At 45.4% G+C, this 20,927-nt stretch overlaps 77 non-coding genes across 77 annotated transcripts; 64 read left to right on the forward strand and 13 right to left on the reverse strand.

Moving 5' to 3' along the window:
• Window positions 1-2,823: 2,823 nt before the first annotated feature.
• Trnad-guc (transfer RNA aspartic acid (anticodon GUC)) lies at window positions 2,824-2,895 on the forward strand. Its single transcript has one exon. It is a non-coding gene; the product is annotated as a tRNA-Asp (tRNA).
• A 73-nt stretch (window positions 2,896-2,968) lies between these two features.
• Window positions 2,969-3,041, forward strand: Trnak-uuu (transfer RNA lysine (anticodon UUU)). The gene has a single exon. It is a non-coding gene; the product is annotated as a tRNA-Lys (tRNA).
• Window positions 3,042-3,148: 107 nt separating this feature from the next.
• On the forward strand, window positions 3,149-3,221 carry Trnaa-agc (transfer RNA alanine (anticodon AGC)). The gene has a single exon. It is a non-coding gene; the product is annotated as a tRNA-Ala (tRNA).
• A 68-nt stretch (window positions 3,222-3,289) lies between these two features.
• Trnal-caa (transfer RNA leucine (anticodon CAA)) lies at window positions 3,290-3,405 on the forward strand. Its single transcript has 2 exons — window positions 3,290-3,327; window positions 3,360-3,405. It is a non-coding gene; the product is annotated as a tRNA-Leu (tRNA).
• Window positions 3,406-3,446: 41 nt separating this feature from the next.
• On the reverse strand, window positions 3,447-3,540 carry Trnay-gua (transfer RNA tyrosine (anticodon GUA)). The gene is made up of 2 exons: window positions 3,504-3,540; window positions 3,447-3,482 (listed from the first exon to the last, which is right to left on the reverse strand). It is a non-coding gene; the product is annotated as a tRNA-Tyr (tRNA).
• A 253-nt stretch (window positions 3,541-3,793) lies between these two features.
• On the forward strand, window positions 3,794-3,866 carry Trnaa-ugc (transfer RNA alanine (anticodon UGC)). Its single transcript has one exon. It is a non-coding gene; the product is annotated as a tRNA-Ala (tRNA).
• Window positions 3,867-4,128: 262 nt separating this feature from the next.
• Window positions 4,129-4,200, forward strand: Trnad-guc (transfer RNA aspartic acid (anticodon GUC)). Its single transcript has one exon. It is a non-coding gene; the product is annotated as a tRNA-Asp (tRNA).
• A 73-nt stretch (window positions 4,201-4,273) lies between these two features.
• Window positions 4,274-4,346, forward strand: Trnak-uuu (transfer RNA lysine (anticodon UUU)). Its single transcript has one exon. It is a non-coding gene; the product is annotated as a tRNA-Lys (tRNA).
• A 107-nt stretch (window positions 4,347-4,453) lies between these two features.
• On the forward strand, window positions 4,454-4,526 carry Trnaa-agc (transfer RNA alanine (anticodon AGC)). Its single transcript has one exon. It is a non-coding gene; the product is annotated as a tRNA-Ala (tRNA).
• Window positions 4,527-4,594: 68 nt separating this feature from the next.
• Trnal-caa (transfer RNA leucine (anticodon CAA)) lies at window positions 4,595-4,710 on the forward strand. The gene is made up of 2 exons: window positions 4,595-4,632; window positions 4,665-4,710. It is a non-coding gene; the product is annotated as a tRNA-Leu (tRNA).
• A 41-nt stretch (window positions 4,711-4,751) lies between these two features.
• On the reverse strand, window positions 4,752-4,845 carry Trnay-gua (transfer RNA tyrosine (anticodon GUA)). Its single transcript has 2 exons — window positions 4,809-4,845; window positions 4,752-4,787 (listed from the first exon to the last, which is right to left on the reverse strand). It is a non-coding gene; the product is annotated as a tRNA-Tyr (tRNA).
• Window positions 4,846-5,098: 253 nt separating this feature from the next.
• On the forward strand, window positions 5,099-5,171 carry Trnaa-ugc (transfer RNA alanine (anticodon UGC)). The gene has a single exon. It is a non-coding gene; the product is annotated as a tRNA-Ala (tRNA).
• A 259-nt stretch (window positions 5,172-5,430) lies between these two features.
• On the forward strand, window positions 5,431-5,502 carry Trnad-guc (transfer RNA aspartic acid (anticodon GUC)). Its single transcript has one exon. It is a non-coding gene; the product is annotated as a tRNA-Asp (tRNA).
• A 73-nt stretch (window positions 5,503-5,575) lies between these two features.
• On the forward strand, window positions 5,576-5,648 carry Trnak-uuu (transfer RNA lysine (anticodon UUU)). Its single transcript has one exon. It is a non-coding gene; the product is annotated as a tRNA-Lys (tRNA).
• Window positions 5,649-5,755: 107 nt separating this feature from the next.
• Window positions 5,756-5,828, forward strand: Trnaa-agc (transfer RNA alanine (anticodon AGC)). The gene has a single exon. It is a non-coding gene; the product is annotated as a tRNA-Ala (tRNA).
• A 68-nt stretch (window positions 5,829-5,896) lies between these two features.
• Window positions 5,897-6,012, forward strand: Trnal-caa (transfer RNA leucine (anticodon CAA)). The gene is made up of 2 exons: window positions 5,897-5,934; window positions 5,967-6,012. It is a non-coding gene; the product is annotated as a tRNA-Leu (tRNA).
• A 41-nt stretch (window positions 6,013-6,053) lies between these two features.
• Trnay-gua (transfer RNA tyrosine (anticodon GUA)) lies at window positions 6,054-6,147 on the reverse strand. Its single transcript has 2 exons — window positions 6,111-6,147; window positions 6,054-6,089 (listed from the first exon to the last, which is right to left on the reverse strand). It is a non-coding gene; the product is annotated as a tRNA-Tyr (tRNA).
• A 253-nt stretch (window positions 6,148-6,400) lies between these two features.
• On the forward strand, window positions 6,401-6,473 carry Trnaa-ugc (transfer RNA alanine (anticodon UGC)). Its single transcript has one exon. It is a non-coding gene; the product is annotated as a tRNA-Ala (tRNA).
• Window positions 6,474-6,732: 259 nt separating this feature from the next.
• On the forward strand, window positions 6,733-6,804 carry Trnad-guc (transfer RNA aspartic acid (anticodon GUC)). The gene has a single exon. It is a non-coding gene; the product is annotated as a tRNA-Asp (tRNA).
• Window positions 6,805-6,877: 73 nt separating this feature from the next.
• On the forward strand, window positions 6,878-6,950 carry Trnak-uuu (transfer RNA lysine (anticodon UUU)). Its single transcript has one exon. It is a non-coding gene; the product is annotated as a tRNA-Lys (tRNA).
• A 107-nt stretch (window positions 6,951-7,057) lies between these two features.
• Window positions 7,058-7,130, forward strand: Trnaa-agc (transfer RNA alanine (anticodon AGC)). Its single transcript has one exon. It is a non-coding gene; the product is annotated as a tRNA-Ala (tRNA).
• A 68-nt stretch (window positions 7,131-7,198) lies between these two features.
• Window positions 7,199-7,314, forward strand: Trnal-caa (transfer RNA leucine (anticodon CAA)). Its single transcript has 2 exons — window positions 7,199-7,236; window positions 7,269-7,314. It is a non-coding gene; the product is annotated as a tRNA-Leu (tRNA).
• Window positions 7,315-7,355: 41 nt separating this feature from the next.
• Trnay-gua (transfer RNA tyrosine (anticodon GUA)) lies at window positions 7,356-7,449 on the reverse strand. The gene is made up of 2 exons: window positions 7,413-7,449; window positions 7,356-7,391 (listed from the first exon to the last, which is right to left on the reverse strand). It is a non-coding gene; the product is annotated as a tRNA-Tyr (tRNA).
• A 253-nt stretch (window positions 7,450-7,702) lies between these two features.
• Trnaa-ugc (transfer RNA alanine (anticodon UGC)) lies at window positions 7,703-7,775 on the forward strand. Its single transcript has one exon. It is a non-coding gene; the product is annotated as a tRNA-Ala (tRNA).
• A 259-nt stretch (window positions 7,776-8,034) lies between these two features.
• On the forward strand, window positions 8,035-8,106 carry Trnad-guc (transfer RNA aspartic acid (anticodon GUC)). The gene has a single exon. It is a non-coding gene; the product is annotated as a tRNA-Asp (tRNA).
• A 73-nt stretch (window positions 8,107-8,179) lies between these two features.
• Window positions 8,180-8,252, forward strand: Trnak-uuu (transfer RNA lysine (anticodon UUU)). Its single transcript has one exon. It is a non-coding gene; the product is annotated as a tRNA-Lys (tRNA).
• A 107-nt stretch (window positions 8,253-8,359) lies between these two features.
• On the forward strand, window positions 8,360-8,432 carry Trnaa-agc (transfer RNA alanine (anticodon AGC)). Its single transcript has one exon. It is a non-coding gene; the product is annotated as a tRNA-Ala (tRNA).
• A 68-nt stretch (window positions 8,433-8,500) lies between these two features.
• On the forward strand, window positions 8,501-8,616 carry Trnal-caa (transfer RNA leucine (anticodon CAA)). The gene is made up of 2 exons: window positions 8,501-8,538; window positions 8,571-8,616. It is a non-coding gene; the product is annotated as a tRNA-Leu (tRNA).
• A 41-nt stretch (window positions 8,617-8,657) lies between these two features.
• Window positions 8,658-8,751, reverse strand: Trnay-gua (transfer RNA tyrosine (anticodon GUA)). The gene is made up of 2 exons: window positions 8,715-8,751; window positions 8,658-8,693 (listed from the first exon to the last, which is right to left on the reverse strand). It is a non-coding gene; the product is annotated as a tRNA-Tyr (tRNA).
• Window positions 8,752-9,339: 588 nt separating this feature from the next.
• On the forward strand, window positions 9,340-9,411 carry Trnad-guc (transfer RNA aspartic acid (anticodon GUC)). Its single transcript has one exon. It is a non-coding gene; the product is annotated as a tRNA-Asp (tRNA).
• A 73-nt stretch (window positions 9,412-9,484) lies between these two features.
• Trnak-uuu (transfer RNA lysine (anticodon UUU)) lies at window positions 9,485-9,557 on the forward strand. The gene has a single exon. It is a non-coding gene; the product is annotated as a tRNA-Lys (tRNA).
• A 107-nt stretch (window positions 9,558-9,664) lies between these two features.
• Window positions 9,665-9,737, forward strand: Trnaa-agc (transfer RNA alanine (anticodon AGC)). Its single transcript has one exon. It is a non-coding gene; the product is annotated as a tRNA-Ala (tRNA).
• Window positions 9,738-9,805: 68 nt separating this feature from the next.
• On the forward strand, window positions 9,806-9,921 carry Trnal-caa (transfer RNA leucine (anticodon CAA)). The gene is made up of 2 exons: window positions 9,806-9,843; window positions 9,876-9,921. It is a non-coding gene; the product is annotated as a tRNA-Leu (tRNA).
• A 41-nt stretch (window positions 9,922-9,962) lies between these two features.
• On the reverse strand, window positions 9,963-10,056 carry Trnay-gua (transfer RNA tyrosine (anticodon GUA)). The gene is made up of 2 exons: window positions 10,020-10,056; window positions 9,963-9,998 (listed from the first exon to the last, which is right to left on the reverse strand). It is a non-coding gene; the product is annotated as a tRNA-Tyr (tRNA).
• A 253-nt stretch (window positions 10,057-10,309) lies between these two features.
• On the forward strand, window positions 10,310-10,382 carry Trnaa-ugc (transfer RNA alanine (anticodon UGC)). The gene has a single exon. It is a non-coding gene; the product is annotated as a tRNA-Ala (tRNA).
• A 404-nt stretch (window positions 10,383-10,786) lies between these two features.
• Window positions 10,787-10,859, forward strand: Trnak-uuu (transfer RNA lysine (anticodon UUU)). Its single transcript has one exon. It is a non-coding gene; the product is annotated as a tRNA-Lys (tRNA).
• A 107-nt stretch (window positions 10,860-10,966) lies between these two features.
• On the forward strand, window positions 10,967-11,039 carry Trnaa-agc (transfer RNA alanine (anticodon AGC)). The gene has a single exon. It is a non-coding gene; the product is annotated as a tRNA-Ala (tRNA).
• Window positions 11,040-11,107: 68 nt separating this feature from the next.
• Window positions 11,108-11,223, forward strand: Trnal-caa (transfer RNA leucine (anticodon CAA)). Its single transcript has 2 exons — window positions 11,108-11,145; window positions 11,178-11,223. It is a non-coding gene; the product is annotated as a tRNA-Leu (tRNA).
• A 41-nt stretch (window positions 11,224-11,264) lies between these two features.
• Trnay-gua (transfer RNA tyrosine (anticodon GUA)) lies at window positions 11,265-11,358 on the reverse strand. Its single transcript has 2 exons — window positions 11,322-11,358; window positions 11,265-11,300 (listed from the first exon to the last, which is right to left on the reverse strand). It is a non-coding gene; the product is annotated as a tRNA-Tyr (tRNA).
• A 253-nt stretch (window positions 11,359-11,611) lies between these two features.
• Trnaa-ugc (transfer RNA alanine (anticodon UGC)) lies at window positions 11,612-11,684 on the forward strand. Its single transcript has one exon. It is a non-coding gene; the product is annotated as a tRNA-Ala (tRNA).
• A 259-nt stretch (window positions 11,685-11,943) lies between these two features.
• Window positions 11,944-12,015, forward strand: Trnad-guc (transfer RNA aspartic acid (anticodon GUC)). Its single transcript has one exon. It is a non-coding gene; the product is annotated as a tRNA-Asp (tRNA).
• Window positions 12,016-12,088: 73 nt separating this feature from the next.
• On the forward strand, window positions 12,089-12,161 carry Trnak-uuu (transfer RNA lysine (anticodon UUU)). The gene has a single exon. It is a non-coding gene; the product is annotated as a tRNA-Lys (tRNA).
• A 107-nt stretch (window positions 12,162-12,268) lies between these two features.
• On the forward strand, window positions 12,269-12,341 carry Trnaa-agc (transfer RNA alanine (anticodon AGC)). Its single transcript has one exon. It is a non-coding gene; the product is annotated as a tRNA-Ala (tRNA).
• A 68-nt stretch (window positions 12,342-12,409) lies between these two features.
• Trnal-caa (transfer RNA leucine (anticodon CAA)) lies at window positions 12,410-12,525 on the forward strand. The gene is made up of 2 exons: window positions 12,410-12,447; window positions 12,480-12,525. It is a non-coding gene; the product is annotated as a tRNA-Leu (tRNA).
• A 41-nt stretch (window positions 12,526-12,566) lies between these two features.
• Window positions 12,567-12,660, reverse strand: Trnay-gua (transfer RNA tyrosine (anticodon GUA)). Its single transcript has 2 exons — window positions 12,624-12,660; window positions 12,567-12,602 (listed from the first exon to the last, which is right to left on the reverse strand). It is a non-coding gene; the product is annotated as a tRNA-Tyr (tRNA).
• A 253-nt stretch (window positions 12,661-12,913) lies between these two features.
• Window positions 12,914-12,986, forward strand: Trnaa-ugc (transfer RNA alanine (anticodon UGC)). Its single transcript has one exon. It is a non-coding gene; the product is annotated as a tRNA-Ala (tRNA).
• Window positions 12,987-13,245: 259 nt separating this feature from the next.
• On the forward strand, window positions 13,246-13,317 carry Trnad-guc (transfer RNA aspartic acid (anticodon GUC)). The gene has a single exon. It is a non-coding gene; the product is annotated as a tRNA-Asp (tRNA).
• Window positions 13,318-13,390: 73 nt separating this feature from the next.
• Trnak-uuu (transfer RNA lysine (anticodon UUU)) lies at window positions 13,391-13,463 on the forward strand. The gene has a single exon. It is a non-coding gene; the product is annotated as a tRNA-Lys (tRNA).
• A 107-nt stretch (window positions 13,464-13,570) lies between these two features.
• On the forward strand, window positions 13,571-13,643 carry Trnaa-agc (transfer RNA alanine (anticodon AGC)). Its single transcript has one exon. It is a non-coding gene; the product is annotated as a tRNA-Ala (tRNA).
• A 68-nt stretch (window positions 13,644-13,711) lies between these two features.
• Trnal-caa (transfer RNA leucine (anticodon CAA)) lies at window positions 13,712-13,827 on the forward strand. Its single transcript has 2 exons — window positions 13,712-13,749; window positions 13,782-13,827. It is a non-coding gene; the product is annotated as a tRNA-Leu (tRNA).
• A 41-nt stretch (window positions 13,828-13,868) lies between these two features.
• Trnay-gua (transfer RNA tyrosine (anticodon GUA)) lies at window positions 13,869-13,962 on the reverse strand. Its single transcript has 2 exons — window positions 13,926-13,962; window positions 13,869-13,904 (listed from the first exon to the last, which is right to left on the reverse strand). It is a non-coding gene; the product is annotated as a tRNA-Tyr (tRNA).
• Window positions 13,963-14,215: 253 nt separating this feature from the next.
• On the forward strand, window positions 14,216-14,288 carry Trnaa-ugc (transfer RNA alanine (anticodon UGC)). The gene has a single exon. It is a non-coding gene; the product is annotated as a tRNA-Ala (tRNA).
• A 265-nt stretch (window positions 14,289-14,553) lies between these two features.
• Window positions 14,554-14,625, forward strand: Trnad-guc (transfer RNA aspartic acid (anticodon GUC)). The gene has a single exon. It is a non-coding gene; the product is annotated as a tRNA-Asp (tRNA).
• A 73-nt stretch (window positions 14,626-14,698) lies between these two features.
• Window positions 14,699-14,771, forward strand: Trnak-uuu (transfer RNA lysine (anticodon UUU)). The gene has a single exon. It is a non-coding gene; the product is annotated as a tRNA-Lys (tRNA).
• A 107-nt stretch (window positions 14,772-14,878) lies between these two features.
• Trnaa-agc (transfer RNA alanine (anticodon AGC)) lies at window positions 14,879-14,951 on the forward strand. Its single transcript has one exon. It is a non-coding gene; the product is annotated as a tRNA-Ala (tRNA).
• Window positions 14,952-15,176: 225 nt separating this feature from the next.
• Trnay-gua (transfer RNA tyrosine (anticodon GUA)) lies at window positions 15,177-15,270 on the reverse strand. Its single transcript has 2 exons — window positions 15,234-15,270; window positions 15,177-15,212 (listed from the first exon to the last, which is right to left on the reverse strand). It is a non-coding gene; the product is annotated as a tRNA-Tyr (tRNA).
• Window positions 15,271-15,523: 253 nt separating this feature from the next.
• On the forward strand, window positions 15,524-15,596 carry Trnaa-ugc (transfer RNA alanine (anticodon UGC)). The gene has a single exon. It is a non-coding gene; the product is annotated as a tRNA-Ala (tRNA).
• Window positions 15,597-15,858: 262 nt separating this feature from the next.
• On the forward strand, window positions 15,859-15,930 carry Trnad-guc (transfer RNA aspartic acid (anticodon GUC)). Its single transcript has one exon. It is a non-coding gene; the product is annotated as a tRNA-Asp (tRNA).
• A 73-nt stretch (window positions 15,931-16,003) lies between these two features.
• Trnak-uuu (transfer RNA lysine (anticodon UUU)) lies at window positions 16,004-16,076 on the forward strand. The gene has a single exon. It is a non-coding gene; the product is annotated as a tRNA-Lys (tRNA).
• Window positions 16,077-16,183: 107 nt separating this feature from the next.
• On the forward strand, window positions 16,184-16,256 carry Trnaa-agc (transfer RNA alanine (anticodon AGC)). Its single transcript has one exon. It is a non-coding gene; the product is annotated as a tRNA-Ala (tRNA).
• A 68-nt stretch (window positions 16,257-16,324) lies between these two features.
• On the forward strand, window positions 16,325-16,440 carry Trnal-caa (transfer RNA leucine (anticodon CAA)). The gene is made up of 2 exons: window positions 16,325-16,362; window positions 16,395-16,440. It is a non-coding gene; the product is annotated as a tRNA-Leu (tRNA).
• Window positions 16,441-16,481: 41 nt separating this feature from the next.
• On the reverse strand, window positions 16,482-16,575 carry Trnay-gua (transfer RNA tyrosine (anticodon GUA)). The gene is made up of 2 exons: window positions 16,539-16,575; window positions 16,482-16,517 (listed from the first exon to the last, which is right to left on the reverse strand). It is a non-coding gene; the product is annotated as a tRNA-Tyr (tRNA).
• Window positions 16,576-16,829: 254 nt separating this feature from the next.
• Window positions 16,830-16,902, forward strand: Trnaa-ugc (transfer RNA alanine (anticodon UGC)). Its single transcript has one exon. It is a non-coding gene; the product is annotated as a tRNA-Ala (tRNA).
• Window positions 16,903-17,164: 262 nt separating this feature from the next.
• On the forward strand, window positions 17,165-17,236 carry Trnad-guc (transfer RNA aspartic acid (anticodon GUC)). Its single transcript has one exon. It is a non-coding gene; the product is annotated as a tRNA-Asp (tRNA).
• Window positions 17,237-17,309: 73 nt separating this feature from the next.
• On the forward strand, window positions 17,310-17,382 carry Trnak-uuu (transfer RNA lysine (anticodon UUU)). The gene has a single exon. It is a non-coding gene; the product is annotated as a tRNA-Lys (tRNA).
• Window positions 17,383-17,489: 107 nt separating this feature from the next.
• Window positions 17,490-17,562, forward strand: Trnaa-agc (transfer RNA alanine (anticodon AGC)). The gene has a single exon. It is a non-coding gene; the product is annotated as a tRNA-Ala (tRNA).
• Window positions 17,563-17,630: 68 nt separating this feature from the next.
• On the forward strand, window positions 17,631-17,746 carry Trnal-caa (transfer RNA leucine (anticodon CAA)). Its single transcript has 2 exons — window positions 17,631-17,668; window positions 17,701-17,746. It is a non-coding gene; the product is annotated as a tRNA-Leu (tRNA).
• A 388-nt stretch (window positions 17,747-18,134) lies between these two features.
• Trnaa-ugc (transfer RNA alanine (anticodon UGC)) lies at window positions 18,135-18,207 on the forward strand. The gene has a single exon. It is a non-coding gene; the product is annotated as a tRNA-Ala (tRNA).
• Window positions 18,208-18,466: 259 nt separating this feature from the next.
• Window positions 18,467-18,538, forward strand: Trnad-guc (transfer RNA aspartic acid (anticodon GUC)). Its single transcript has one exon. It is a non-coding gene; the product is annotated as a tRNA-Asp (tRNA).
• A 73-nt stretch (window positions 18,539-18,611) lies between these two features.
• Trnak-uuu (transfer RNA lysine (anticodon UUU)) lies at window positions 18,612-18,684 on the forward strand. Its single transcript has one exon. It is a non-coding gene; the product is annotated as a tRNA-Lys (tRNA).
• A 248-nt stretch (window positions 18,685-18,932) lies between these two features.
• On the forward strand, window positions 18,933-19,048 carry Trnal-caa (transfer RNA leucine (anticodon CAA)). Its single transcript has 2 exons — window positions 18,933-18,970; window positions 19,003-19,048. It is a non-coding gene; the product is annotated as a tRNA-Leu (tRNA).
• A 41-nt stretch (window positions 19,049-19,089) lies between these two features.
• Trnay-gua (transfer RNA tyrosine (anticodon GUA)) lies at window positions 19,090-19,183 on the reverse strand. The gene is made up of 2 exons: window positions 19,147-19,183; window positions 19,090-19,125 (listed from the first exon to the last, which is right to left on the reverse strand). It is a non-coding gene; the product is annotated as a tRNA-Tyr (tRNA).
• A 585-nt stretch (window positions 19,184-19,768) lies between these two features.
• Window positions 19,769-19,840, forward strand: Trnad-guc (transfer RNA aspartic acid (anticodon GUC)). The gene has a single exon. It is a non-coding gene; the product is annotated as a tRNA-Asp (tRNA).
• Window positions 19,841-19,913: 73 nt separating this feature from the next.
• Trnak-uuu (transfer RNA lysine (anticodon UUU)) lies at window positions 19,914-19,986 on the forward strand. Its single transcript has one exon. It is a non-coding gene; the product is annotated as a tRNA-Lys (tRNA).
• A 107-nt stretch (window positions 19,987-20,093) lies between these two features.
• Window positions 20,094-20,166, forward strand: Trnaa-agc (transfer RNA alanine (anticodon AGC)). The gene has a single exon. It is a non-coding gene; the product is annotated as a tRNA-Ala (tRNA).
• A 68-nt stretch (window positions 20,167-20,234) lies between these two features.
• Trnal-caa (transfer RNA leucine (anticodon CAA)) lies at window positions 20,235-20,350 on the forward strand. Its single transcript has 2 exons — window positions 20,235-20,272; window positions 20,305-20,350. It is a non-coding gene; the product is annotated as a tRNA-Leu (tRNA).
• A 41-nt stretch (window positions 20,351-20,391) lies between these two features.
• Trnay-gua (transfer RNA tyrosine (anticodon GUA)) lies at window positions 20,392-20,485 on the reverse strand. Its single transcript has 2 exons — window positions 20,449-20,485; window positions 20,392-20,427 (listed from the first exon to the last, which is right to left on the reverse strand). It is a non-coding gene; the product is annotated as a tRNA-Tyr (tRNA).
• Window positions 20,486-20,927: the final 442 nt, after the last annotated feature.

The raw sequence follows: 20,927 nt of genomic DNA on the forward strand, positions 1-20,927 counted from the left end.
AATAAATCTTCGAAAACGCAAATGGCTTTTAATCGGTGCATATAAACCACCGTTACAAAAAAATTACTACTTTTTAACTCAAATCGCAAATGTATTGATTTCACATCTCAACTATCAAGAAAACATCATAATTATGGGTGATTTAAACATGGAAATAAGTGACACAGATTTCGATAACTTCATTTCAACATACGACCTCCATAGACTAATCAAATCACCAACCTGCTTTAAGTCAAGTACTTCGCCTTCTTGCATTGATCACATATTAACAAATCAACCAAATTTCTTTAAAAATAGTGTAACAATCGAAACTGGCATATCAGATTGGCATTTATTTGTTGGAAGTGTGATGAGAATGAACGTGATTAAAGGCGACCCAATTGTGAAACACTACAGAAATTACAACAAAATTGACTACTTTGATTTTGAAAGAACATTATCAATGAACTTTTTGAAATTACTTGAGAACAATTACGACTTTAACCAATTCAACTTATGCATCACGTCTACGCTAAACCATTTTGCACCATTGAAAAAGAAAATACTAAGATTCAATAACGCACCTTTTATCACCAAGGAGCTTCGCAAAGCTATTATGCACAGATCCAAACTTCGTCGCATATATAACAAATCACGATCAAAAGAAAATTGGTCCAACTTCACTAGACAGAGAAACTACTGTGTTTCCTTATTACGAAAAACCAGACGTTCGTATTTCAAGGGTTTACGTATGACAAGCATTACTGATAATAAAAAGTTCTGGAAGTCTGTCAAGCCATTGTTTTCAAACGTTAGTTATAACACCAACAAAATTATCTTAATCGAGAAAGAAAAGATAGTCACCGACGAACAAAAATTATGCAAAATCTTCAATGAATATTACACCAACATCACGAAAAATTTACCAATCAAACCAAACGATGATACACATACAGCAACCATTCACGATGCAATCCACTCGTATACTAATCACATCAGTATTTTGAAAATTCGTGAAAATGTGGGTTATGAGGAAAAGTTCTATTTTTCGCTGGTTGAACAGCCTGATGTTCTCAAAGTCATCAAAGACATGGATGCAAAGAAATCTTCTGTTAGTGGTGATTTTCCAGTTTTTATGTTGAAAAAGTTTATTCATATCTTTGTTCCTATCCTCACTAATATTATAAATTTTTGTTTACAGTCTAATATTTTTCCTGATGATTTAAAACTTGCAGAGGTTATACCTGTTTTTAAGAAGGATGACTGTAATGATAAGGAGAACTATAGACCTGTTAGCTTGCTTCCCTGTTTATCAAAGGTTTTTGAAAGAATTATTCTTAATCAAATGCACACTTTTATGCATGACAAACTCAGCCCTCATCTATCAGGCTTCAGAAAGGGTTATAATACACAATATGCTCTCATTCGAATGATTGAACAATGGAAAAGCACACTTGATAATAAGGGTGTAGTTGGAGCAGTGCTAATGGACCTTTCAAAAGCTTTTGATACTATCAACCATGATTTGCTTATTGCAAAGCTGCATGCCTATGGTTTTTCTGAATCTTCTTTATTATTTATTCACTCATACTTGAAAAATCGTTTTCAGAGAACCAGAATAAATTCTTCTTTTAGCGAATGGCTTCCTCTTCAAGTTGGAGTTCCACAAGGATCAATCTTAGGACCTCCTCTCTTCAATTATTCTATAAACGATTTATTCTGGTTCATTATTCAATCATCCCTTTGTAACTTTGCAGATGATAACACCTTATATGCTTGTGAAAATTCATTAGAAGATGTAAAACAAACACTGCTTACTAATTTGGTCATAGTTAATAATTGGTTTTATGAAAATTACTTAGCAATAAATTTGAAAAAGTATCAATATATTGTATTAGGTCATCACGATGAAAGTTTGATATTTAACCATTTGAAAATTGCGTGTAAATCGTCTGTAGTGCTTCTTGGTGTTACGATTGACTCGAGACTAAACTTTCATTCGCATGTCAAAAACATCTGTAATAAGGCTAGTAGGAAACTCAACGTGCTTCAAAGGATATCTTCCTTTTTGACACCCAAGATGAAGCGTTTTCTCTTCAATTCATTTATTTTGTCTCAGTTTTCTTACTGTCCCTTAGTATGGATGTTTTGTGGAAAAGTTGCGAATAATCGAATCAATCGTATTCATGAACGTTGTCTAAGAATCATACAGGACGATATAAATGGCAGTTACGATGAACTTTTATCTTTATGTAATGTTAAAAATATTCACATCATCAATTTACAGAATTTAATGAAAGAGGTTTACAAATTTTTAAATGGATTGTCACCTCTATATATGAACGAGATATTTACTGTTAGGGAAAACAAGTACAACCTTCGTTGCTTTAATTTGATCAGGCGACCAACTTGTCGGACAACGTACTATGGCTTAAATACTTTATCAAATATTGCAGGGAAGCTATGGATATCTGTGCCTGACGCTACAAAGAATGCTCCTTCTCTCGAAGCCTTCCGTAGCTCAATAAAATTTTGGGAAGGTGATGTTTGCACCTGTAAAATATGCATGGATATACCATACATATTTTAACTTTACTTATTTATTTATTTATTTTTCTTATTTTTTATCGCTGTTTGCCTTGTTTTACGTTTTGTTGTCGATTTAAATTAGTTATTTAAATACTATTGTATCTATCGACGTTAAATAAAGAGAAAATCAAAAAAAATCAAAAAAATCAAAATCAAATCAAAAACAGTATACACAGTTTCAGCTTTTAACATGATCGACCGTGTGGCATTCGGGCATTGACGCCATCGCGAACATATTATTTAAATATGAACTCGTCCTCGGTAGTATAGTGGTAAGTATCCCCGCCTGTCACGCGGGAGACCGGGGTTCGATTCCCCGCCGGGGAGGTTCTTTTTATCTTGTCAATGTTTCGTTTCACGTCAGTAGCGTTCGCGGGACTGTCCGGGAATACAGATTTACGCCCGGTTAGCTCAGTCGGTAGAGCATCAGACTTTTAATCTGAGGGTCGCGGGTTCGAGTCCCTCATCGGGCGTAACAATTATTTGGTACGATGGTGAACTAACTTTCACCACAATGTCTTGTCGAAAGAGGATGAATAACGTAACATTTGCGGAGTGGCAAAGGCGAAGCAAACTTGATGGGGAACTAGCTCAGATGGTAGAGCGCTCGCTTAGCATGCGAGAGGTACCGGGATCGATGCCCGGGTTCTCCAATGCCTTTTCCATAGGCGTAAAATAAATGAAATTTGCGCAGAGCAATTTGCAGCAGCGTTCGTGTCATGTCGGGATGGCCGAGCGGTCTAAGGCGCCAGACTCAAGACAAAATGTTCTTCCACTCATCGCGTGGAGAATTCTGGACCTCGAATGAGGGCGTGGGTTCGAATCCCACTTCCGACAACTTTTCCCTGCCACACAAAATTTTAGGCCTAAAATGCAAGTCCACCGAGCCGGATTTGAACCAGCGACCTAAGGATGCCTGAGTGGTATAAGTTCGTCTACAGTCCTCCGCTCTACCAACTGAGCTATCGGTGGATGTAGCATCGTACAGTTCTTGTGCAGGACTATGCAGGTCATGTCACGTTTGTAGTATGACGTGGTTTTTAAAATGATGCGATAGCTCGCACGTAGCAGAGGGTGGTTTCGATCCACCGACCTCTGGGTTATGGGCCCAGCACGCTTCCTCTGCGCCACTCTGCTGAAGGTAGGTAAGCTGAAATATGTCTGATGTAAGGTGTAGTTTAGTATTGCGAACAGCACTCGAACTATGACCTTTTTACCATTTCCAGGGGGATTAGCTCACATGGTAGAGCGCTCGCTTTGCATGCGAGAGGTACCGGGATCGATGCCCGGATCCTCCAAGACGATGTTTTTAATTTATTTATTTTTTAACTAATTTCAGTAGTTGCCAATGGTCATAAGAGGATTTATGATGCTCCTAAGATTACCTGGTATTAATAATAATAATAATAATAATACTAAACCGCGCTGCATATGTCTAGAGCATTTCTTGCTGTTTAATTTCGCATTGACAGTAAACACAGTTTCAGCTTTTAACATGATCGACCGTGTGGCATTCGGGCATTGACGCCATCGCGAACATATTATTTAAATATGAACTCGTCCTCGGTAGTATAGTGGTAAGTATCCCCGCCTGTCACGCGGGAGACCGGGGTTCGATTCCCCGCCGGGGAGGTTCTTTTTATCTTGTCAATGTTTCGTTTCACGTCAGTAGCGTTCGCGGGACTGTCCGGGAATACAGATTTACGCCCGGTTAGCTCAGTCGGTAGAGCATCAGACTTTTAATCTGAGGGTCGCGGGTTCGAGTCCCTCATCGGGCGTAACAATTATTTGGTACGATGGTGAACTAACTTTCACCACAATGTCTTGTCGAAAGAGGATGAATAACGTAACATTTGCGGAGTGGCAAAGGCGACGCAAACTTGATGGGGAACTAGCTCAGATGGTAGAGCGCTCGCTTAGCATGCGAGAGGTACCGGGATCGATGCCCGGGTTCTCCAATGCCTTTTCCATAGGCGTAAAATAAATGAAATTTGCGCAGAGCAATTTGCAGCAGCGTTCGTGTCATGTCGGGATGGCCGAGCGGTCTAAGGCGCCAGACTCAAGACAAAATGTTCTTCCACTCATCGCGTGGAGAATTCTGGTCCTTGAATGAGGGCGTGGGTTCGAATCCCACTTCCGACAACTTCTCCCTGCCACACAAAATTTTAGGCCTAAAATGCAAGTCCACCGAGCCGGATTTGAACCAGCGACCTAAGGATGCCTGAGTGGTATAAGTTCGTCTACAGTCCTCCGCTCTACCAACTGAGCTATCGGTGGATGTAGCATCGTACAGTTCTTGTGCAGGACTATGCAGGTCATGTCACGTTTGTAGTATGACGTGGTTTTTAAAATGATGCGATAGCTCGCACGTAGCAGAGGGTGGTTTCGATCCACCGACCTCTGGGTTATGGGCCCAGCACGCTTCCTCTGCGCCACTCTGCTGAAGGTAGGTAAGCTGAAATGTGTCTGATGTAAGGTGTAGTTTAGTATTGCGAACAGCACTCGAACTATGACCTTTTTACCATTTCCAGGGGGATTAGCTCACATGGTAGAGCGCTCGCTTTGCATGCGAGAGGTACCGGGATCGATGCCCGGATCCTCCAAGACGATGTTTTTAATTTATTTATTTTTATACTAATTTCAGTAGTTGCCAATGGTCATAAGAGGATTTATGATGCTCCTAAGATTACCTGGTATTAATAATAATAATAATAATACTAAACCGCGCTGCATATGTCTAGAGCATTTCTTGCTGTTTAATTTCGCATTGACAGTATACACAGTTTCAGCTTTTAACATGATCGACCGTGTGGCATTCGGGCATTGACGCCATCGCGAACATATTATTTAAATATGAACTCGTCCTCGGTAGTATAGTGGTAAGTATCCCCGCCTGTCACGCGGGAGACCGGGGATCAATTCCCCGCCGGGGAGGTTCGTTTTATCTTGTCAATGTTTCGTTTCACGTCAGTAGCGTTCGCGGGACTGTCCGGGAATACAGATTTACGCCCGGTTAGCTCAGTCGGTAGAGCATCAGACTTTTAATCTGAGGGTCGCGGGTTCGAGTCCCTCATCGGGCGTAACAATTATTTGGTACGATGGTGAACTAACTTTCACCACAATGTCTTGTCGAAAGAGGATGAATAATGTAACATTTGCGGAGTGGCAAAGGCGAAACAAACTTGATGGGGAACTAGCTCAGATGGTAGAGCGCTCGCTTAGCATGCGAGAGGTACCGGGATCGATGCCCGGGTTCTCCAATGCCTTTTCCATAGGCGTAAAATAAATGAAATTTGCGCAGAGCAATTTGCAGCAGCGTTCGTGTCATGTCGGGATGGCCGAGCGGTCTAAGGCGCCAGACTCAAGACAAAATGTTCTTCCACTCATCGCGTGGAGAATTCTGGTCCTCGAATGAGGGCGTGGGTTCGAATCCCACTTCCGACAACTTTTCCCTGCCACACAAAATTTTAGGCCTAAAATGCAAGTCCACCGAGCCGGATTTGAACCAGCGACCTAAGGATGCCTGAGTGGTATAAGTTCGTCTACAGTCCTCCGCTCTACCAACTGAGCTATCGGTGGATGTAGCATCGTACAGTTCTTGTGCAGGACTATGCAGGTCATGTCACGTTTGTAGTATGACGTGGTTTTTAAAATGATGCGATAGCTCGCACGTAGCAGAGGGTGGTTTCGATCCACCGACCTCTGGGTTATGGGCCCAGCACGCTTCCTCTGCGCCACTCTGCTGAAGGTAGGTAAGCTGAAATGTGTCTGATGTAAGGTGTAGTTTAGTATTGCGAACAGCACTCGAACTATGACCTTTTTACCATTTCCAGGGGGATTAGCTCACATGGTAGAGCGCTCGCTTTGCATGCGAGAGGTACCGGGATCGATGCCCGGATCCTCCAAGACGATGTTTTTAATTTATTTATTTTTATACTAATTTCAGTAGTTGCCAATGGTCATAAGAGGATTTATGATGCTCCTAAGATTACCTGGTATTAATAATAATAATAATAATACAAAACCGCGCTGCATATGTCTAGAGCATTTCTTGCTGTTTAATTTCGCATTGACAGTATACACAGTTTCAGCTTTTAACATGATCGACCGTGTGGCATTCGGGCATTGACGCCATCGCGAACATATTATTTAAATATGAACTCGTCCTCGGTAGTATAGTGGTAAGTATCCCCGCCTGTCACGCGGGAGACCGGGGTTCGATTCCCCGCCGGGGAGGTTCTTTTTATCTTGTCAATGTTTCGTTTCACGTCAGTAGCGTTCGCGGGACTGTCCGGGAATACAGATTTACGCCCGGTTAGCTCAGTCGGTAGAGCATCAGACTTTTAATCTGAGGGTCGCGGGTTCGAGTCCCTCATCGGGCGTAACAATTATTTGGTACGATGGTGAACTAACTTTCACCACAATGTCTTGTCGAAAGAGGATGAATAACGTAACATTTGTGGAGTGGCAAAGGCGAAGCAAACTTGATGGGGAACTAGTTCAGATGGTAGAGCGCTCGCTTAGCATGCGAGAGGTACCGGGATCGATGCCCGGGTTCTCCAATGCCTTTTCCATAGGCGTAAAATAAATGAAATTTGCGCAGAGCAATTTGCAGCAGCGTTCGTGTCATGTCGGGATGGCCGAGCGGTCTAAGGCGCCAGACTCAAAACAAAATGTTCTTCCACTCATCGCGTGGAGAATTCTGGTCCTCGAATGAGGGCGTGGGTTCGAATCCCACTTCCGACAACTTTTCCCTGCCACACAAAATTTTAGGCCTAAAATGCAAGTCCACCGAGCCGGATTTGAACCAGCGACCTAAGGATGCCTGAGTGGTATAAGTTCGTCTACAGTCCTCCGCTCTACCAACTGAGCTATCGGTGGATGTAGCATCGTACAGTTCTTGTGCAGGACTATGCAGGTCATGTCACGTTTGTAGTATGACGTGGTTTTTAAAATGATGCGATAGCTCGCACGTAGCAGAGGGTGGTTTCGATCCACCGACCTCTGGGTTATGGGCCCAGCACGCTTCCTCTGCGCCACTCTGCTGAAGGTAGGTAAGCTGAAATGTGTCTGATGTAAGGTGTAGTTTAGTATTGCGAACAGCACTCGAACTATGACCTTTTTACCATTTCCAGGGGGATTAGCTCACATGGTAGAGCGCTCGCTTTGCATGCGAGAGGTACCGGGATCGATGCCCGGATCCTCCAAGACGATGTTTTTAATTTATTTATTTTTATACTAATTTCAGTAGTTGCCAATGGTCATAAGAGGATTTATGATGCTCCTAAGATTACCTGGTATTAATAATAATAATAATAATACTAAACCGCGCTGCATATGTCTAGAGCATTTCTTGCTGTTTAATTTCGCATTGACAGTATACACAGTTTCAGCTTTTAACATGATCGACCGTGTGGCATTCGGGCATTGACGCCATCGCGAACATATTATTTAAATATGAACTCGTCCTCGGTAGTATAGTGGTAAGTATCCCCGCCTGTCACGCGGGAGACCGGGGTTCGATTCCCCGCCGGGGAGGTTCTTTTTATCTTGTCAATGTTTCGTTTCACGTCAGTAGCGTTCGCGGGACTGTCCGGGAATACAGATTTACGCCCGGTTAGCTCAGTCGGTAGAGCATCAGACTTTTAATCTGAGGGTCGCGGGTTCGAGTCCCTCATCGGGCGTAACAATTATTTGGTACGATGGTGAACTAACTTTCACCACAATGTCTTGTCGAAAGAGGATGAATAACGTAACATTTGCGGAGTGGCAAAGGCGAAGCAAACTTGATGGGGAACTAGCTCAGATGGTAGAGCGCTCGCTTAGCATGCGAGAGGTACCGGGATCGATGCCCGGGTTCTCCAATGCCTTTTCCATAGGCGTAAAATAAATGAAATTTGCGCAGAGCAATTTGCAGCAGCGTTCGTGTCATGTCGGGATGGCCGAGCGGTCTAAGGCGCCAGACTCAAGACAAAATGTTCTTCCACTCATCGCGTGGAGAATTCTGGTCCTCGAATGAGGGCGTGGGTTCGAATCCCACTTCCGACAACTTTTCCCTGCCACACAAAATTTTAGGCCTAAAATGCAAGTCCACCGAGCCGGATTTGAACCAGCGACCTAAGGATGCCTGAGTGGTATAAGTTCGTCTACAGTCCTCCGCTCTACCAACTGAGCTATCGGTGGATGTAGCATCGTACAGTTCTTGTGCAGGACTATGCAGGTCATGTCACGTTTGTAGTATGACGTGGTTTTTAAAATGATGCGATAGCTCGCACGTAGCAGAGGGTGGTTTCGATCCACCGACCTCTGGGTTATGGGCCCAGCACGCTTCCTCTGCGCCACTCTGCTGAAGATAGGTAAGCTGAAATGTGTCTGATGTAAGGTGTAGTTTAGTATTGCGAACAGCACTCGAACTATGACCTTTTTACCATTTCCAGGGGGATTAGCTCACATGGTAGAGCGCTCGCTTTGCATGCGAGAGGTACCGGGATCGATGCCCGGATCCTACAAGACGATGTTTTTAATTTATTTATTTTTTAACTAATTTCAGTAGTTGCCAATGGTCATAAGAGGATTTATGATGCTCCTAAGATTACCTGGTATTAATAATAATAATAATAATAATACTAAACCGCGCTGCATATGTCTAGAGCATTTCTTGCTGTTTAATTTCGCATTGACAGTAAACACAGTTTCAGCTTTTAACATGATCGACCGTGTGGCATTCGGGCATTGACGCCATCGCGAACATATTATTTAAATATGAACTCGTCCTCGGTAGTATAGTGGTAAGTATCCCCGCCTGTCACGCGGGAGACCGGGGTTCGATTCCCCGCCGGGGAGGTTCTTTTTATCTTGTCAATGTTTCGTTTCACGTCAGTAGCGTTCGCGGGACTGTCCGGGAATACAGATTTACGCCCGGTTAGCTCAGTCGGTAGAGCATCAGACTTTTAATCTGAGGGTCGCGGGTTCGAGTCCCTCATCGGGCGTAACAATTATTTGGTACGATGGTGAACTAACTTTCACCACAATGTCTTGTCGAAAGAGGATGAATAACGTAACATTTGCGGAGTGGCAAAGGCGACGCAAACTTGATGGGGAACTAGCTCAGATGGTAGAGCGCTCGCTTAGCATGCGAGAGGTACCGGGATCGATGCCCGGGTTCTCCAATGCCTTTTCCATAGGCGTAAAATAAATGAAATTTGCGCAGAGCAATTTGCAGCAGCGTTTGTGTCATGTCGGGATGGCCGAGCGGTCTAAGGCGCCAGACTCAAGACAAAATGTTCTTCCACTCATCGCGTGGAGAATTCTGGTCCTTGAATGAGGGCGTGGGTTCGAATCCCACTTCCGACAACTTCTCCCTGCCACACAAAATTTTAGGCCTAAAATGCAAGTCCACCGAGCCGGATTTGAACCAGCGACCTAAGGATGCCTGAGTGGTATAAGTTCGTCTACAGTCCTCCGCTCTACCAACTGAGCTATCGGTGGATGTAGCATCGTACAGTTCTTGTGCAGGACTATGCAGGTCATGTCACGTTTGTAGTATGACGTGGTTTTTAAAATGATGCGATAGCTCGCACGTAGCAGAGGGTGGTTTCGATCCACCGACCTCTGGGTTATGGGCCCAGCACGCTTCCTCTGCGCCACTCTGCTGAAGGTAGGTAAGCTGAAATGTGTCTGATGTAAGGTGTAGTTTCGTATTGCGAACAGCACTCGAACTATGACCTTTTTACCATTTCCAGGGGGATTAGCTCACATGGTAGAGCGCTCGCTTTGCATGCGAGAGGTACCGGGATCGATGCCCGGATCCTCCAAGACGATGTTTTTAATTTATTTATTTTTATACTAATTTCAGTAGTTGCCAATGGTCATAAGAGGATTTATGATGCTCCTAAGATTACCTGGTATTAATAATAATAATAATAATACTAAACCGCGCTGCATATGTCTAGAGCATTTCTTGCTGTTTAATTTCGCATTGACAGTATACACAGTTTCAGCTTTTAACATGATCGACCGTGTGGGATTCGGGCATTGACGCCATCGCGAACATATTATTTAAATATGAACTCGTCCTCGGTAGTATAGTGGTAAGTATCCCCGCCTGTCACGCGGGAGACCGGGGATCAATTCCCAGCCGGGGAGGTTCGTTTTATCTTGTCAATGTTTCGTTTCACGTCAGTAGCGTTCGCGGGACTGTCCGGGAATACAGATTTACGCCCGGTTAGCTCAGTCGGTAGAGCATCAGACTTTTAATCTGAGGGTCGCGGGTTCGAGTCCCTCATCGGGCGTAACAATTATTTGGTACGATGGTGAACTAACTTTCACCACAATGTCTTGTCGAAAGAGGATGAATAACGTAACATTTGCGGAGTGGCAAAGGCGAAACAAACTTGATGGGGAACTAGCTCAGATGGTAGAGCGCTCGCTTAGCATGCGAGAGGTACCGGGATCGATGCCCGGGTTCTCCAATGCCTTTTCCATAGGCGTAAAATAAATGAAATTTGCGCAGAGCAATTTGCAGCAGCGTTCGTGTCATGTCGGGATGGCCGAGCGGTCTAAGGCGCCAGACTCAAGACAAAATGTTCTTCCACTCATCGCGTGGAGAATTCTGGTCCTCGAATGAGGGCGTGGGTTCGAATCCCACTTCCGACAACTTTTCCCTGCCACACAAAATTTTAGGCCTAAAATGCAAGTCCACCGAGCCGGATTTGAACCAGCGACCTAAGGATGCCTGAGTGGTATAAGTTCGTCTACAGTCCTCCGCTCTACCAACTGAGCTATCGGTGGATGTAGCATCGTACAGTTCTTGTGCAGGACTATGCAGGTCATGTCACGTTTGTAGTATGACGTGGTTTTTAAAATGATGCGATAGCTCGCACGTAGCAGAGGGTGGTTTCGATCCACCGACCTCTGGGTTATGGGCCCAGCACGCTTCCTCTGCGCCACTCTGCTGAAGGTAGGTAAGCTGAAATGTGTCTGATGTAAGGTGTAGTTTAGTATTGCGAACAGCACTCGAACTATGACCTTTTTACCATTTCCAGGGGGATTAGCTCACATGGTAGAGCGCTCGCTTTGCATGCGAGAGGTACCGGGATCGATGCCCGGATCCTCCAAGACGATGTTTTTAATTTATTTATTTTTATACTAATTTCAGTAGTTGCCAATGGTCATAAGAGGATTTATGATGCTCCCAAGATTACCTGGTATTAATAATAATAATAATAATACAAAACCGCGCTGCATATGTCTAGAGCATTTCTTGCTGTTTAATTTCGCATTGACAGTATACACAGTTTCAGCTTTTAACATGATCGACCGTGTGGCATTCGGGCATTGACGCCATCGCGAACATATTATTTAAATATGAACTCGTCCTCGGTAGTATAGTGGTAAGTATCCCCGCCTGTCACGCGGGAGACCGGGGTTCGATTCCCCGCCGGGGAGGTTCTTTTTATCTTGTCAATGTTTCGTTTCACGTCAGTAGCGTTCGCGGGACTGTCCGGGAATACAGATTTACGCCCGGTTAGCTCAGTCGGTAGAGCATCAGACTTTTAATCTGAGGGTCGCGGGTTCGAGTCCCTCATCGGGCGTAACAATTATTTGGTACGATGGTGAACTAACTTTCACCACAATGTCTTGTCGAAAGAGGATGAATAACGTAACATTTGCGGAGTGGCAAAGGCGAAGCAAACTTGATGGGGAACTAGTTCAGATGGTAGAGCGCTCGCTTAGCATGCGAGAGGTACCGGGATCGATGCCCGGGTTCTCCAATGCCTTTTCCATAGGCGTAAAATAAATGAAATTTGCGCAGAGCAATTTGCAGCAGCGTTCGTGTCATGTCGGGATGGCCGAGCGGTCTAAGGCGCCAGACTCAAAACAAAATGTTCTTCCACTCATCGCGTGGAGAATTCTGGTCCTCGAATGAGGGCGTGGGTTCGAATCCCACTTCCGACAACTTTTCCCTGCCACACAAAATTTTAGGCCTAAAATGCAAGTCCACCGAGCCGGATTTGAACCAGCGACCTAAGGATGCCTGAGTGGTATAAGTTCGTCTACAGTCCTCCGCTCTACCAACTGAGCTATCGGTGGATGTAGCATCGTACAGTTCTTGTGCAGGACTATGCAGGTCATGTCACGTTTGTAGTATGACGTGGTTTTTAAAATGATGCGATAGCTCGCACGTAGCAGAGGGTGGTTTCGATCCACCGACCTCTGGGTTATGGGCCCAGCACGCTTCCTCTGCGCCACTCTGCTGAAGGTAGGTAAGCTGAAATGTGTCTGATGTAAGGTGTAGTTTAGTATTGCGAACAGCACTCGAACTATGACCTTTTTACCATTTCCAGGGGGATTAGCTCACATGGTAGAGCGCTCGCTTTGCATGCGAGAGGTACCGGGATCGATGCCCGGATCCTCCAAGACGATGTTTTTAATTTATTTATTTTTATACTAATTTCAGTAGTTGCCAATGGTCATAAGAGGATTTATGATGCTCCTAAGATTACCTGGTATTAATAATAATAATAATAATACTAAACCGCGCTGCATATGTCTAGAGCATTTCTTGCTGTTTAATTTCGCATTGACAGTATACACAGTTTCAGCTTTTAACATGATCGACCGTGTGGCATTCGGGCATTGACGCCATCGCGAACATATTATTTAAATATGAACTCGTCCTCGGTAGTATAGTGGTAAGTATCCCCGCCTGTCACGCGGGAGACCGGGGTTCGATTCCCCGCCGGGGAGGTTCTTTTTATCTTGTCAATGTTTCGTTTCACGTCAGTAGCGTTCGCGGGACTGTCCGGGAATACAGATTTACGCCCGGTTAGCTCAGTCGGTAGAGCATCAGACTTTTAATCTGAGGGTCGCGGGTTCGAGTCCCTCATCGGGCGTAACAATTATTTGGTACGATGGTGAACTAACTTTCACCACAATGTCTTGTCGAAAGAGGATGAATAACGTAACATTTGCGGAGTGGCAAAGGCGAAGCAAACTTGATGGGGAACTAGCTCAGATGGTAGAGCGCTCGCTTAGCATGCGAGAGGTACCGGGATCGATGCCCGGGTTCTCCAATGCCTTTTCCATAGGCGTAAAATAAATGAAATTTGCGCAGAGCAATTTGCAGCAGCGTTCGTGTGATGTCGGGATGGCCGAGCGGTCTAAGGCGCCAGACTCAAGACAAAATGTTCTTCCACTCATCGCGTGGAGAATTCTGGTCCTCGAATGAGGGCGTGGGTTCGAATCCCACTTCCGACAACTTTTCCCTGCCACACAAAATTTTAGGCCTAAAATGCAAGTCCACCGAGCCGGATTTGAACCAGCGACCTAAGGATGCCTGAGTGGTATAAGTTCGTCTACAGTCCTCCGCTCTACCAACTGAGCTATCGGTGGATGTAGCATCGTACAGTTCTTGTGCAGGACTATGCAGGTCATGTCACGTTTGTAGTATGACGTGGTTTTTAAAATGATGCGATAGCTCGCACGTAGCAGAGGGTGGTTTCGATCCACCGACCTCTGGGTTATGGGCCCAGCACGCTTCCTCTGCGCCACTCTGCTGAAGGTAGGTAAGCTGAAATGTGTCTGATGTAAGGTGTAGTTTAGTATTGCGAACAGCACTCGAACTATGACCTTTTTACCATTTCCAGGGGGATTAGCTCACATGGTAGAGCGCTCGCTTTGCATGCGAGAGGTACCGGGATCGATGCCCGGATCCTCCAAGACGATGTTTTTAATTTATTTATTTTTATACTAATTTCAGTAGTTGCCAATGGTCATAAGAGGATTTATGATGCTCCTAAGATTACCTGGTATTAATAATAATAATAATAATAATAATATTAAACCGCGCTGCATATGTCTAGAGCATTTCTTGCTGTTTAATTTCGCATTGACAGTATACACAGTTTCAGCTTTTAACATGATCGACCGTGTGGCATTCGGGCATTGACGCCATCGCGAACATATTATTTAAATATGAACTCGTCCTCGGTAGTATAGTGGTAAGTATCCCCGCCTGTCACGCGGGAGACCGGGGATCGATTCCCCGCCGGGGAGGTTCTTTTTATCTTGTCAATGTTTCGTTTCACGTCAGTAGCGTTCGCGGGACTGTCCGGGAATACAAATTTACGCCCGGTTAGCTCAGTCGGTAGAGCATCAGACTTTTAATCTGAGGGTCGCGGGTTCGAGTCCCTCATCGGGCGTAACAATTATTTGGTACGATGGTGAACTAACTTTCACCACAATGTCTTGTCGAAAGAGGATGAATAACGTAACATTTGCGGAGTGGCAAAGGCGAAGCAAACTTGATGGGGAACTAGCTCAGATGGTAGAGCGCTCGCTTAGCATGCGAGAGGTACCGGGATCGATGCCCGGGTTCTCCAATGCCTTTTCCATAGGCGTAAAATAAATGAAATTTGCGCAGAGCAATTTGCAGCAGCGTTTGTGTCATGTCGGGATGGCCGAGCGGTCTAAGGCGCCAGACTCAAGACAAAATGTTCTTCCACTCATCGCGTGGAGAATTCTGGTCCTCGAATGAGGGCGAGGGTTCGAATCCCACTTCCGACAACTTTTCCCTGCCACACAAAATTTTAGGCCTAAAATGCAAGTCCACCGAGCCGGATTTGAACCAGCGACCTAAGGATGCCTGAGTGGTATAAGATCGTCTACAGTCCTCCGCTCTACCAACTGAGCTATCGGTGGATGTAGCATCGTACAGTTCTTGTGCAGGACTATGCAGGTCATGTCACGTTTGTAGTATGACGTGGTTTTTAAAATGATGCGATAGCTCGCACGTAGCAGAGGGTGGTTTCGATCCACCGACCTCTGGGTTATGGGCCCAGCACGCTTCCTCTGCGCCACTCTGCTGAAGGTAGGTAAGCTGAAATGTGTCTGATGTAAAGTGTAGTTTAGTATTGCGAACAGCACTCGAACTATGACCTTTTTACCATTTCCAGGGGGATTAGCTCACATGGTAGAGCGCTCGCTTTGCATGCGAGAGGTACCGGGATCGATGCCCGGATCCTCCAAGACGATGTTTTTAATTTATTTATTTTTATACTAATTTCAGTACTTGCCAATGGTCATAAGAGGATTTATGATGCTCCTAAGATTACCTGGTATTAATAATAATAATAATAATAATACTAAACCGCGCTGCATATGTCTAGAGCATTTCTTGCTGTTTAATTTCGCATTGACAGTATACACAGTTTCAGCTTTTAACATGATCAACCGTGTGGCATTCGGGCATTGACGCCATCGCGAACATATTATTTAAATATGAACTCGTCCTCGGTAGTATAGTGGTAAGTATCCCCGCCTGTCACGCGGGAGACCGGGGTTCGATTCCCCGCCGGGGAGGTTCTTTTTATCTTGTCAATGTTTCGTTTCACGTCAGTAGCGTTCGCGGGACTGTCCGGGAATACAGATTTACGCCCGGTTAGCTCAGTCGGTAGAGCATCAGACTTTTAATCTGAGGGTCGCGGGTTCGAGTCCCTCATCGGGCGTAACAATTATTTGGTACGATGGTGAACTAACTTTCACCACAATTTCTTGTCGAAAGAGGATGAATAACGTAACATTTGCGGAGTGGCAAAGGCGCAGCAAACTTGATGGGGAACTAGCTCAGATGGTAGAGCGCTCGCTTAGCATGCGAGAGGTACCGGGATCGATGCCCGGGTTCTCCAATGCCTTTTCCATAGGCGTAAAATAAATGAAATTTGCGCAGAGCAATTTGCAGCAGCGTTCGTGTCATGTCGGGATGGCCGAGCGGTCTAAGGCGCCAGACTCAAGACAAAATGTTCTTCCACTCATCGCGTGGAGAATTCTGGTCCTCGAATGAGGGCGTGGGTTCGAATCCCACTTCCGACAACTTTTCCCTGCCACACAAAATTTTAGGCCTAAAATGCAAGTCCACCGAGCCGGATTTGAACCAGCGACCTAAGGATGCCTGAGTGGTATAAGTTCGTCTACAGTCCTCCGCTCTACCAACTGAGCTATCGGTGGATGTAGCATCGTACAGTTCTTGTGCAGGACTATGCAGGTCATGTCACGTTTGTAGTATGACGTGGTTTTTAAAATGATGCGATAGCTCGCACGTAGCAGAGGGTGGTTTCGATCCACCGACCTCTGGGTTATGGGCCCAGCACGCTTCCTTTGCGCCACTCTGCTGAAGGTAGGTAAGCTGAAATGTGTCTGATGTAAGGTGTAGTTTAGTATTGCGAACAGCACTCGAACTATGACCTTTTTACCATTTCCAGGGGGGATTAGCTCACATGGTAGAGCGCTCGCTTTGCATGCGAGAGGTACCGGGATCGATGCCCGGATCCTCCAAGACGATGTTTTTAATTTATTTATTTTTATACTAATTTCAGTAGTTGCCAATGGTCATAAGAGGATTTATGATGCTCCTAAGATTACCTGGTATTAATAATAATAATAATAATAATACTAAACCGCGCTGCATATGTCTAGAGCATTTATTGCTGTTTAATTTCGCATTGACAGTATACACAGTTTCAGCTTTTAACATGATCGACCGTGTGGCATTCGGGCATTGACGCCATCGCGAACATATTATTTAAATATGAACTCGTCCTCGGTAGTATAGTGGTAAGTATCCCCGCCTGTCACGCGGGAGACCAGGGTTCGATTCCCCGCCGGGGAGGTTCTTTTTATCTTGTCAATGTTTCGTTTCACGTCAGTAGCGTTCGCGGGACTGTCCGGGAATACAGATTTACGCCCGGTTAGCTCAGTCGGTAGAGCATCAGACTTTTAATCTGAGGGTCGCGGGTTCGAGTCCCTCATCGGGCGTAACAATTATTTGGTACGATGGTGAACTAACTTTCACCACAATGTCTTGTCGAAAGAGGATGAATAACGTAACATTTGCGGAGTGGCAAAGGCGAAGCAAACTTGATGGGGAACTAGCTCAGATGGTAGAGCGCTCGCTTAGCATGCGAGAGGTACCGGGATCGATGCCCGGGTTCTCCAATGCCTTTTCCATAGGCGTAAAATAAATGAAATTTGCGCAGAGCAATTTGCAGCAGCGTTCGTGTCATGTCGGGATGGCCGAGCGGTCTAAGGCGCCAGACTCAAGACAAAATGTTCTTCCACTCATCGCGTGGAGAATTCTGGTCCTCGAATGAGGGCGTGGGTTCGAATCCCACTTCCGACAACTTTTCCCTGCCACACAAAATTTTAGGCCTAAAATGCAAGTCCACCGAGCCGGATTTGAACCAGCGACCTAAGGATGCCTGAGTGGTATAAGTTCGTCTACAGTCCTCCGCTCTACCAACTGAGCTAACGGTGGATGTAGCATCGTACAGTTCTTGTGCAGGACTATGCAGGTCATGTCACGTTTGTAGTATGACGTGGTTTTTAAAATGATGCGATAGCTCGCACGTAGCAGAGGGTGGTTTCGATCCACCGACCTCTGGGTTATGGGCCCAGCACGCTTCCTCTGCGCCACTCTGCTGAAGGTAGGTAAGCTGAAATGTGTCTGATGTAAGGTGTAGTTTAGTATTGCGCACAGCACTCGAACTATGACCTTTTTACCATTTCCAGGGGGATTAGCTCACATGGTAGAGCGCTCGCTTTGCATGCGAGAGGTACCGGGATCGATGCCCGGATCCTCCAAGACGATGTTTTTAATTTATTTATTTTTATACTAATTTCAGTAGTTGCCAATGGTCATAAGAGGATTTATGATGCTCCTAAGATTACCTGGTATTAATAATAATAATAATAATAATAAACCGCGCTGCATATGTCTAGAGCATTTCTTGCTGTTTAATTTCGCATTGACAGTATACACAGTTTCAGCTTTTAACATGATCGACCGTGTGGCATTCGGGCATTGACGCCATCGCGAACATATTATTTAAATATGAACTCGTCCTCGGTAGTATAGTGGTAAGTATCCCCGCCTGTCACGCGGGAGACCGGGGTTCGATTCCCCGCCGGGGAGGTTCTTTTTATCTTGTCAATGTTTCGTTTCACGTCAGTAGCGTTCGCGGGACTGTCCGGGAATACAGATTTACGCCCGGTTAGCTCAGTCGGTAGAGCATCAGACTTTTAATCTGAGGGTCGCGGGTTCGAGTCCCTCATCGGGCGTAACAATTATTTGGTACGATGGTGAACTAACTTTCACCACAATGTCTTGTCGAAAGAGGATGAATAACGTAACATTTGCGGAGTGGCAAAGGCGAAGCAAACTTGATGGGGAACTAGCTCAGATAGTAGAGCGCTCGCTTAGCATGCGAGAGGTACCGGGATCGATGCCCGGGTTCTCATATGCCTTTTCCATAGGCGTAAAATAAATGAAATTTGCGCAGAGCAATTTGCAGCGGCGTTCGTGTCATGTCGGGATGGCCGAGCGGTCTAAGGCGCCAGACTCAAGACAAAATGTTCTTCCACTCATCGCGTGGAGAATTCTGGTCCTCGAATGAGGGCGTGGGTTCGAATCCCACTTCCGACAACTTTTCCCTGCCACACAAAATTTTAGGCCTAAAATGCAAGTCCACCGAGCCGGATCTGAACCAGCGACCTAAGGATGCCTGAGTGGTATAAGTTCGTCTACAGTCCTCCGCTCTACCAACTGAGCTATCGGTGGATGTAGCATCGTACAGTTCTTGTGCAGGACTATGCAGGTCATGTCACGTTTGTAGTATGACGTGGTTTTTAAAATGATGCGATAGCTCGCACGTAGCAGAGGGTGGTTTCGATCCACCGACCTCTGGGTTATGGGCCCAGCACGCTTCCTCTGCGCCACTCTGCTGAAGGTAGGTAAGCTGAAATGTGTCTGATGTAAGGTGTAGTTTAGTATTGCGAACAGCACTCGAACTATGACCTTTTAACCATTTCCAGGGGGATTAGCTCACACGGTAGAGCGCTCGCTTTGCATTCGAGAGGTACCGGGATCGATGCCCGGATCCTCCAAGACGATGTTTTTAATTTATTTATTTTTATACTAATTTCAGTAGTTGCCAATGGTCATAAGAGGATTTATGATGCTCCTAAGATTACCTGGTATTAATAATAATAATAATAATACTAAACCGCGCTGCATATGTCTAGAGCATTTCTTGCTGTTTAATTTCGCATTGACAGTATACACAGTTTCAGCTTTTAACATGATCGACCGTGTGGCATTCGGGCATTGACGCCATCGCGAACATATTATTTAAATATAAACTCGTCCTCGGTAGTATAGTGGTAAGTATCCCCGCCTGTCACGCGGGAGACCGGGGTTCGATTCCCCGCCGGGGAGGTTCTTTTTATCTTGTCAATGTTTCGTTTCACGTCAGTAGCGTTTGCGGGACTGTCCGGGAAAACAGGTTTACGCCCGGTTAGCTCAGTCGGTAGAGCATCAGACTTTTAATCTGAGGGTCGCGGGTTCGAGTCCCTCATCGGGCGTAACAATTATTTGGTACGATGGTGAACTAACTTTCACCACAATGTCTTGTCGAAAGAGGATGAATAACGTAACATTTGCGGAGTGGCAAAGGCGAAGCAAACTTGATGGGGAACTAGCTCAGATGGTAGAGCGCTCGCTTAGCATGCGAGAGGTACCGGGATCGATGCCCGGGTTCTCCAATGCCTTTTCCATAGGCGTAAAATAAATGAAATTTGCGCAGAGCAATTTGCAGCAGCGTTCGTGTCATGTCGGGATGGCCGAGCGGTCTAAGGCGCCAGACTCAAGACAAAATGTTCTTCCACTCATCGCGTGGAGAATTCTGGTCCTCGAATGAGGGCGTGGGTTCGAATCCCACTTCCGACAACTTTTCCCTGCCACACAAAATTTTAGGCCTAAAATGCAAGTCCACCGAGCCGGATTTGAACCAGCGACCTAAGGATGCCTGAGTGGTATAAGTTCGTCTACAGTCCTCCGCTCTACCAACTGAGCTATCGGTGGATGTAGCATCGTACAGTTCTTGTGCAGGACTATGCAGGTCATGTCACGTTTGTAGTATGACGTGATTTTTAAAATGATGCGATAGCTCGCACGTAGCAGAGGGTGGTTTCGATCCACCGACCTCTGGGTTATGGGCCCAGCACGCTTCCTCTGCGCCACTCTGCTGAAGGTAGGTAAGCTGAAATGTGTCTGATGTAAGGTGTAGTTTAGTATTGCGAACAGCACTCGAACTATGACCTTTTTACCATTTCCAGGGGGATTAGCTCACATGGTAGAGCGCTCGCTTTGCATGCGAGAGGTACCGGGATCGATGCGCGGATCCTCCAAGACGATGTTTTTAATTTATTTATTTTTATACTAATTTCAGTAGTTGCCAATGGTCATAAGAGGATTTATGATGCTCCTAAGATTACCTGGTATTAATAATAATAATAATAATACT

Source organism: Hydractinia symbiolongicarpus, chromosome 3 (genome assembly GCF_029227915.1).
Source record: "Hydractinia symbiolongicarpus strain clone_291-10 chromosome 3, HSymV2.1, whole genome shotgun sequence".
NCBI classification, from domain to species: Eukaryota; Metazoa; Cnidaria; class Hydrozoa; order Anthoathecata; family Hydractiniidae; genus Hydractinia; species Hydractinia symbiolongicarpus.